The sequence below is a fragment of the Eumetopias jubatus genome, unplaced genomic scaffold (genome assembly GCF_037043125.1).
Source record: "Eumetopias jubatus isolate StellerSeaLion01/CBP00866 unplaced genomic scaffold, mEumJub1_p1.0 scaffold_14, whole genome shotgun sequence".
Lineage (NCBI taxonomy): Eukaryota > Metazoa > Chordata > Mammalia > Carnivora > Otariidae > Eumetopias > Eumetopias jubatus.
Window position 1 is genome coordinate 30,284,475 of NW_028274820.1, and position 10,798 is coordinate 30,295,272.

Here is a 10,798-nt window from a genome sequence, read left to right on the forward strand (position 1 = left end):
AGACTAAATTTAGGAGATGAAACCAAGAGAAAACAGTTTTCCCAAATACAAATGTTCTCTTACAACTAACCAAGAAATAGTTTTTTCACATCCTCTGCAATTTAGCCAAGAAATAAAGTAAGAAAAGAGATATTTTAATAAAGATACATAAAAATTAAATGCATCAAAAATAAGATGAATAAGTAAAGGAAGAACACTTAGTTAATGTACTGGGAGAGAAGGATATCACCAAAGATGCTGAGCTAAAAACAAGGAAAACAAAATGGTAAGGCAAAAGGCAAAATGATTATGTTTATATATTATGCTTATATTAAATGGAGAAATGATTACCTCAATAATATGGTTGAAATTGGGAAGCAGAAATAAATTTACTGATTAATAATGCAAACAAAAAATGAACAATACAGAGGGAGAAATGAAACAAATATAATTTTATGCAATTCTTACAATAAGGTAAGAAGACACAGCAATTTGCAGAAGATTTTCAGCACAGAGAACGTTGACAGCTAGGTTTTTCTAATTATTTATTTATTTGAGAGAGACAGCATGAGCAGAAGGAGCAGAGTGGGAGGGAGAGGGACAAGCAGACTGCGCTGAGCAGGGAGGCCATCGTGGGGCTGATCCCAGGACCCTGAGATCATGACTTGAGCTGAAACCAAGAGTCGGATGCTTAACAGACTGAGCCACCCAGCCGCCTGACAGCTATTTTGCAATTATGGTTTAGGAGGGCCTTTCTGAAGGTGTGATATTTGAGAAAAGAGTGAAATGAGGAAAAGGAGATGACCTTGGAAAGGAAATCTCCATCAAAGGGAATGTCTCAACTTGTACTCAGGTTCTAAAATCTGAAATTACGTAAGGCTCAAATTCATTTAGGTTTATTACAGATCTCATAATCCAGAGGATTAAACATGACTTTGAGTATGTTACAAAGTCACAGAATCTGAGGAATACCATCACACAGCCATCAGTTGAAGAGTAAGTGTATAAAAGGCTGAGGATCATGAAGCAAATTATTAATCCTAGGTATGATGCTGAAAATACACAAAAAAAATTAACAACTTAGATGAATTCCTTAGATGTTTCATTGGTCAGTTGCCAGGCAATGGTACTTTTAAATAAAAATTGAAATAAAACCTGGTAAATGCTATTTGTCATATTTTGAAAGGACTTAAGATCCCTTACCTCTTCCACACTGAATAATAATAATAAGGGAGATTGCTCTTCATCAAGAGGAATAGACAGACACATAAAGTGATATGTGCTAAATGTGAGGCTGCTGTAGTTTTTAGACAAAATATGAGGATAGTAGGATCCAGGCTGAAGAACAGAGAAATGACTGGAGAAACACTGAAATGGGAAATTCTTTGATTAGCTCTCAGGACTTGGGGAAAGGGAGAAATCAATAACCACTCCCAGAATTTGAATATGGTGGCTGTTAATTTAAATGGCCCCTACAGGACTAGAAAAGCATTGAGAAGAGAAGGTGGGAAATGAGTTGGGCATGCCACCCAACACCTGTTCCATTAATGTTAGATTTAATTATCCAGAATAAGTAGATCAGCAAGGGACCCAGGGGAGAAGGAGTTAATGTACATGCCCAGCCTCTTCTGACTTGCTATTTAGCTATATCATTTTGTACACTAACAGATTTTAATTAGCAATAATTGTGCCTCAGATAAACCTCATTGGCTATGATATTGCCACTGCGCAAAGCTTGTACACTAACAGATTTTAAAGCTGTTACTTCCTCATATTTCCTATCTCGATATTTACCCGGTAATTTTAATAATGGTTTCACATGAGACTAAGAAATAACAGAAATAAATTATACTCTCTTTTTTTTTTTTGTAAGAAAGAATATCCAGCAACAGTTGAATATAGAAACTTGAAAATCAGGGAGAAGATACAAATTTGGAAGTCAGCATATTGGTCAGGGGTGAAATCATATAGGTGGATGAAATAACACGCAGTTTAAAGGGTAATAAAAGCAATTAAGAGAAAGGGATGCAGAAAGAAGCCTAAGAAGTAACAGTGACAGAATAAAGAAAATCACATGCATTTAACAATCCAATCACTTAATATAATCCTGCCCTTCTTAGTACATCCGCAATGCGAGAATTACATTTAGACTGTGAATTATTAGTTGATTTTTTGGAAAAACTTTGCTATGTTGCCATTTCAAATAAAACTCAAATGTTCTAAATGCTTATATTTTCTGTTTCTAGTGATATTGAGTACTTTGAAAATGACTTTAATACATTTTAATTACAAATTATTAAAAAATTACATAAATATTTACATAGAAACCTTATCTTTACTTGTGCTTGTAAGGACACTTTGGTTACAAGTGACAAAAAAATCAGTAAGTACTAGAATATACTGGCTCAGAAACATAAAAATTCAGGGATCATTTAGCCATGGCTAGATCCAGGAATACAAATAATGTAATCAAATATTGTAAAATATGCCTCTTTTTTGTACCCTCTCTATGTTCAATTTTACTCTCTGATGGTTTCATGCTCAAGTAGTTTGTCTCCTTGCCATCATCAGATATAGTTTGGATTATACTTACACTCAGCAATGCCAGAGGAAAGTGCATAGCATCCCATTCCCAAGATTTATATCAATATTTAAAAAGGAAATTAGATCTTTTTCTTTCATATGTACAATGAAATTGAGGAAGTGAAGCCAGGTAATTATAGATTCCACCCAGAGAAAGAAGGAGCTGTCCTTCTCAAAGGAAAAGCAGCAAAGAAAAGGATGCCAGCAAGATAAAAATAACAGACACTCACTACACTATTCAAGTGTAGATTAGCTAAAAGGCTCAAACTTCAATATTTGAAAGATTTTGTGACCCATCAAAGTATGTTTTTTATTCATATAACAATGTAGAGTGTCCTTCCCTTCCTACGACTGCTTAGAGTAGTTCATAGTCTAAATCAGAATAATTAACTACTACTGTATGTTTCATCACCAGAACTCAAGAGTTCTAATGAAGAATTGGAATTGCTCTGTTTTGAATTTGTTAACTATTTGTTTAACCTGTGCTGTCAGAAGTACTATAAATCCATCTTGGATAATTGTGTGTGCCTTTTTCTTTTGCTAGATACCCAGGAACGTCACCAGGGACTATCTTTTCTCCACAAATGGCTAATTTTTCTTAAATTATATATTTAGATTGAAAGATGTGGAAATAGCATACAATATCAGGAAATCCACCCAAGAAGGAAAGCCAAAAACAACACACCTGAAGAAGTAGAGAACGTAACCATTATGCCAGTGGAATATCAATTTAAAACATAAATAATCACAATCTCGATTGACTATCTCTAGAGCATTTTTTACATAAGCATATAAAAGCAATGCTACACCTCATTCCTTTGGTTCTGAAAGCTAACTATGGTTTAAGAAAAGATTTGCATATTTCACATAAAAACAATTTTATTGCTGCCTTCATTCATTAATCAACAGATATTTGATGAGCACCTATACTGTAAACCACTGTTCTTGCTTTTGCAGATAGACAAAGTGTGTATCTCGCTGTACATATTAAATAGTTTTAAAAACTGTTGTTGGCATATAGGATATGAAGAAAAGAGAAATTAATTATGACTTCTAGGCCTTTGATCTAACACAACAAGAGAAAGGTGATGCCTTCCCCTGAGATGGGGAGAAAAAGCAGACTGGGGTGATATGTGGGGAAAAAATTCTACTTTTTTTTTTTTAATTCAAGTATAACTAACATACAGTGTTACGTTAGGTTCAGGTGCACAATATAATAATTTAATAATTCAATATGTTATTTAGTGGTCATCATAATCAAGAAAGTAGTTAGGCCTGGAGATACACATTTGGAAGTCAAAAATAGATAGATGGTATCTAAAAGTCATAAGACTGGATAAAGTTTTGTAGGGAGTGTGTGAAATTACAGAAGGAAGGGCCAAGGGTAAGCTCTGAGGCACCTGATAGTTTAGAAATACCAGAGAGGAGAAGTCAGCTACAAAGATCATGAAAAAGTAGCTAATGAAGTAGGAATACAATTTAGGGGCCAACTGGAGAAAGAATTTCAAGGTGATGCAAGGAAATTAATAGCTACTGAGAAGTTAAGTAAGATGAGGACTGATGGCTTGGAAATTTGGTGATTATTAATGCAGTTATTAAGATAAAAAAGAATGAAAGCCGAGGAAATAGACAAAGAGAATTGAAAATGTCTTCCAAGAGTGTTGCTATAGAGAAGTACAATAATAGGGTGGTAACTGAAGAATGTGGGTTCCAGGAAAGCTTTTTAGAATATGGCTATATGCTGATGGAAATAATCTAGGAAAGAGTGAAAATTTGATTATGTAGTAGAAACAAAATGGAGATTTTGGAAACAAAGCTCTGAGGAGTTTAATGACAAGATCTAACAAAGCTGTGGAGGGACTGATCTTCAATATCAGCAGTGATGTTTCGTACATAAGAACAGGAAAAAAAAAGACCTAATATATAAGTACACATGCAAGTGATTTTGGAGATTTCCTTCTTTTTTCTCAGTGGTATTATAAAGGAGGTCATTACTGAGACTACAGGCTGGACAAAGTTATTGACAATTTGAAGAGAGAAGAGAAGGTGTCAAGTAGTTCAGGAAACTGGAAGGTTCACGCTAGGGCCTAGGGAAGGCTACACGCTCTAAAAAAGTGATGACAAGATGAGTGTTGATTCATGATATGTTCAAACAACACTCATAAGGCATAACCTGGATCCCATCTAATAAACAACCGGGGTATGTTTGCAGTGCATTCTATATCCCAGACTAAGGTGCAGGTTCTTGATTCAATAATGACTTTGGAAGAGAGACACCTGGGTGGCTTAGTTGGTTGAGTGTCTGACTCTTGATTTCCGCTCAGGTCATGATCTCGCTGTGGTGAGATTGAGCCTGTGTAAAGCTCTGTGCACAGTGGGGAGTCCACTTGAGATTTCTCTCTCCCTCTCCCTCTGCATGCCCCCCTTTAAAAAAAAAATAATGACTTTGGAATAGAAAGTTTCTAAGTTATAGCAAATACTTGGATAGTGAAAGTACAGATAGTAAGACATTCCTGTACTTTCACTAGAGCAGTGTTTGTAATAAGGCACTATTGGAAAGAGAATAAATGTTATCAATAAGCATATAGATATTCTTAATGTAGCAATGCGATATGCTGAAAGAACTAGTGCTGTACAGATGGGAAGACATTTGCTTTTACTAATAATTTTTTTAAATGTAAATGATAACACTAAGGTAGCATTTTATACCTTGAAATTTGTTTAAAAATGCCACAATATCAAGTTTTGCAAGGGTTTGGGAATAACTCTCATTCACTGGTAGGAGAAATGTAAATAGGCACAGTCATTCTGGAGACCACTTTGGCAATATCAAGCAAACTTAAAAGGGTCTAAATCCTACAATACAGAAATCTCACTTCTAGGAATGTATCTTAGAAAAACTCTTGTCAGCTTACCTAGATGTACATAGCTTAGTATAAAAAAAATTCAAAATGCATATTAGTAGTAAAACAGATAAACTGTGTTATTGTTATAAGAGTGTTCTGGAGAGATTAAAATGAATGAACAAACTATATGAACTGATATAGAGTGTAACAAGAAGGAATATAAAAATTTGAGTGCAGAGGGAAGACTTGTTTTGCAGATTTGAGAGTGGAAGATAGTGATGCTTCCATCCTTTTATTTTATTTTTCAATGAATTAAAAGGTGAGATCTGAAATTGAGATATGGTGAAGGAAGGAACAGCAATTTGGAGGTTTGAGGAAAGAGAAAGGTATAAATTAGTCTTCAGAAAAAGAAATAAAGAAAATTCACTAGATAAATCTAATATTAACAAGCAGAGTTATAATTACTACATGCTTTCCATCGCAGCACCAATAATCATTTCAGTATTAGTGCTAAAAGTTTTTTATATGCACAGATTTATACTGGTAGAAACTTCTCAGAGTCACTAGGGTTGATTTGCCAAAATAAAATGTGGGCATTAGAAATATATCAAAAACATTAAACTCCTAAATCACTGTAGCCATATTTGCTCAATAACTAAATGTGGCTAGTAGCTATCTTTTTGATTAGCGCAGATATAAAATTTCTATCATCACAGAACATTCTATTGAACAGACTTGGTCTAGAGCAGGGATTGGCAAACTTTTTCTGTAATGGATCAGAGATAAATATTTTAGTCTTTGCTGTCCAGTCTCTGCTACAACTACACAGCTCGGCTGTTACAATGGGAAAGCAGCTATAGACATTTCATAAATGAATGGGGATGACTATGTTCCAATAAAACTTTATTTATAAAAACAGCAGGTTAGATTTGGCATGAGGGCTGTAGTTTGCTTGCTTCTTCTGGTCTAGACCACTTTTATATAAATAAGATTCATTTACCCAAATGTACATATTACTTAAAATATCTGGCATATGTAGCAAATGAAGGAAAAGAGATATTTCAAGAGAAAAATTAATAAGATACTGATGTAACAGAATAAATTGTATTGACATGAAGGAAACTGTTTTGCACATAACTAGAACACTTTAAATCAACATACAGATGCAATAGTTGATACTTTCTTTCTGTTTACTTCTTTTAAATTTTCCCTCTAAAGTATCCAACTTTATTTTTAAACATATTCTGTAATGATCAGATTTTTTTTTTTTTTTTTTTTAGTTTCCTGTAAGAAAGTAACATAGTACATGTTAAAATCTACATCTCTCTATTTCAATTTTGGCTTGTTTTTGTCAAATTTAAACAAAACGGCATCTGCTTAACTCCAAAAGACAGGAGTTTACAAATAAAATGTTACTGGAAGTGGAGGGCTTTTTAGCCACTATTCCGATGGAATTGTCATTCTGCCAGAATGCCTCACTGGTGTCTATTAAAACCCCACTACACAGAATATTGGGCCCCTCCAAAGCTCTATAATTTTCAGGGCTTTGCAGTGGTTTTGTGGTGTATATTTACAGGGTGAGACTTTCTCCCTGGGTTTAAGCTGTTTTCTCTCATCTCTCTGCCTCTCTAAAAATGGAAGCACACCCTATTTTAAGTGTCAACTTAAAAAAATGTAGAAAGTTTAATTTATTTGATTAGACAGTGAAATCAATGATAATATAATTCTGTAGTTTCATATTTTTTAGTTTTATATATTCTTTCTCTCTTGCTCATTCTACTAGTTCTCATATGGAACTATATACTATACATACAGATAGAGTATTTTTTGTTAACTATTTTGTTTAATTTGTAAACAATTAAGAAAAATTTCAATGCCAAATTTATTTCCCTTACTAAAATTTGTGAGTTAACTTTTAATCTGTGGACTTCCATAATCTTTCATAATTAAAGTAATATTGTTAATTAGGTGGCAACTTCAGACAGATAATGATTTTTAGGCTATATATAATAGTTTAATGGTTAGAGTGGAAAGATCATAGAAAAAGAAAAATACGATCTGAAACATTCCATTTCTGAAACATAATTTCCCTTTCTATGTTCTAATTGTTATATTAATGCAGATACCTTTGATACTTTGTGCAGTAAATGTGCAAAAATATGAAGAAATCTAAACATGTAATTTTTTTTAAAGATTTTATTTATTTATTTGTCAGAGAGAGATTATAAGCAGGGGGAGCGGCAGGCAGAGGGAGAGGCAGGCTCGCCAGTGAGCAAGGAGCCTCATGCTAGACTTGAACCCAGGATCCTGGGATCATGACCTGAGCCGAAGGCAGACGTTTAACCGACTGAACCACCCAGGTGTCCCTAAACATGTAATTTATGTGACAAGAATAATGACTGGTAAATAAAAGAAGGAATTTTCTAATGTTCACAGAAGGTTACCTTTTATTATTTTTATGATTTTAATAAAAGAGTCAAAATTAAGAGCATAGTATATCAGACTTGAGGTATATACAACTGTTTTACAAGATTTAAGGACTTTTTTGATAGCAGTACATAACACTGATGAAAGCAGAACTGTCTGGTACTTATATTTCTAAACAAGAGAAAGCTGCCACACAGGGGGGTTGGACCTGGAGTCATTGTAGCAGCACGCTGAAGTTGTAGAGGGCAGCTTATATATGGTAAATGGGATGGAGTTAGGTATGTTTTGTGAGCTCTCTGTGGATTATCTAATTTGAATAATTTCACAAGTTCTGGGGAATAGGATCTGTACATAGCTACGGTACCCAAGTCCTGGGCATTTAGGGTGGGTGCACGGTGGACTGAAATTATGAGAGCCCAATAACTGAAGAGTTAGTGATGTGGACATAATCAGTTGCTCAAGAGGAAGAACTGACCTGGCCCTCGCCAAGTTCTCAAAAACAAAACAAAATAAAACAATATTTCAACTGACTCTTTGATGTCTTGACATCAGTTCTGAGTGCAATTATTGGGTTGTTCGAGGGGCTCAAATAGTAAAAGAGATTCCAGAAAGTAGGGCATAAGTTGCCCTTATCTTTCTAGAAAATATTTTATTATAAGAGTGAAAAGGAAGACAGTAAGCAGAAGCATAAGGAATCCTTATAGTTCAGCCCATAACCAAGTTCCCCATTTATATGGCATTAGCCAAGAAAACCAGATCTGAAATGTCTGAGGTTTCTAACAATGTCTTGGTGGCATTACAAAACGTTATGTTCCCATGGTGACAATATCTTGGTGTATTCTTTGAGGCAGAGAGTCAGGTCCAGCAGTTAGATTTTTGAAGAGTATGAACTGATAGTTTAGTAAAGTCTATGTAAAATTTGGGTGTAGCCAAGGGGAAAGGGACAGTTGTGGTGGTCATGGTCAGAGATGCAGTGCCAGAAGCTGTGGTGAAAAGCTGAGGTGGGGAGAGAAAGAAGACTCTGGGAAGGGGCTCCTGGGTGGGTCAGTCGCTAAGCGTCTGCCTTTGGCTCAGGTCATGATCCCAGGGTCCTGGGACTGAGACCTGCATCGGGCTCTCTGCTCAGCAGGGAGTCTGCTTCTCCCTCTCCTCTCCCCCTGCTTGTGTTCCCTCTCTCACTGTGTCTCTCTCTGTCAAACAAATAAAATCTTTAAAAAAAAGAAGAAGAAGAAGAAGACTCTGGGAAGTGAAAGGTCCTCTCCCACAGAGTCAAGGCCTGGACCCATATGAGGCAGTTTGCTCCTGAGGAAAGCAGTAATCTCCATTTTTAGAATGGCACAAATAGAAGTAACCTCTATAAGATTTTCTTTCAGACATGGGAGTGTAGGGTAGTATGTTTTGACAGAGAACAGCTATCATGGCTAAGGAAACAGTGAGCTAAGGAAATATGATAGAATCCCTAACACCAAAGGAAGAAAAACAAATGTCCGATGTCCAAAATTTCAGAGTCTTAGGAGAGGCCGCGTTTGAGCATTGCTACGGCAGTGGTCTCACTGTCCAGCGTGAATTCCTCTCCTGTAGTGAGCTCCTGGACCAGGGGTGGGGGATATCATCTCGACTGTAGAATTAGGGTATCCTTCCCAAGTGGATGCCCACTTGAGTGATGTGGGTCATGCTTTTGTGGTTTTGTTGAATACTGGGATGAGTTATATATATACACACATATACAGATAGTGGTTTGTTGTTGTTGTTGTTGTTGTTGTTAATGTCCTCCCTCTGTAACCAGGTTTCTTTAATTCCTGGGGGCGGGGGGGGGGGGCGCAGCACACTGGTTATACTTGAAGAGGGGCGATGGCTCTTTTTACATTGATCGTATTGATAAATTTTCCCCCCAGAGTTTTCAAATCAATATTGTCAGGGTTAGGGACAAATGTATGTTTTATGGCCTCCAAACCCGGCTTAAGTTGGGTTTGAATTAGCCCCTTTGCTGTGCCATGAGGGCACTATGGGTGTTTTTCCCTATAACCCTAAGGATTAGGCTTTTGTTGAAACAGAGCCATAAGTAACAGTGTGGGGCAGTGGAAGAGCACCAGGCCCACAACCCAGAGATGCTCAGATTGAAACCACTGTCTAACACAGATCTGAATTTTCTTCTGACATGACTCTGCCTCTCCCTCCAGGCTGGCAGTCTTTTCCTAACAACCTCCCTTTTTCCTTTCCTGTTTCGGGATTCTAGTCACTATTCTCACTTCTTATCTTCTTCAATAACTCTTAGCATGACTCTTTGGGTGGCTACAGGGAAAGGGGGCAGGGAGTCTCCAGGTCTTGACTCATAATCAACCATCTCCTTCCAAGGCTTCCCAGTCCATCTTGGAGGGATCCAGGTTTGCTTTTAAGAGATCTATAGCAGCCTATCCTTGGGACTCTCAACCCCCTTGCAGAAGTATCAGTCCCTTCACATGTTGATACAATGTGGCCCATAACAAGGCTCAAGCATATTGACTGAGAAGTTCTTCATTGTAGTAACTGAGTCCCTTTGGCTGATGTTTTGGGAGGAGCAAGATATGGTATTCATTCCCTTATCCTCTTAAAATTAGACATTAGACCACTGGTCTCCATGGAGAGTATATTTTCTGGCGACAGCAGCACAGTATGCAGCAGCAAAGAAGACTAATGAGTCATCCACACCCAGCTGAGGAATACTGATAGAAATACAGAGGTGCCACCCTAATTACAAAAAGGAAAAGAAGAAGAAGAAGAAGAAGAAGAAGAAGAAGAAGAAGAAGAAGAAGAAGAAGAAGAAGGAGGAGGAGGAGGAGGAGGAGGAGGAGGTTGATGATTTATTACTATAATCAGTATAGCATCTATTCCATTTTAATATTTATAGTAATATAATAATTGTTACATATAATACATTATTAATAATTGATTATGGTGATAGTTATATACTCTATAAGAAAAAC

The 10,798-nt window shown here is 36.3% G+C and overlaps 1 pseudogene; it reads right to left on the reverse strand.

Moving 5' to 3' along the window:
* Positions 1–1,638: 1,638 nt before the first annotated feature.
* Positions 1,639–1,715, reverse strand: LOC114222405 (U4 spliceosomal RNA; annotated as a pseudogene).
* Between the last annotated feature and the right edge of the window lie 9,083 nt (positions 1,716–10,798).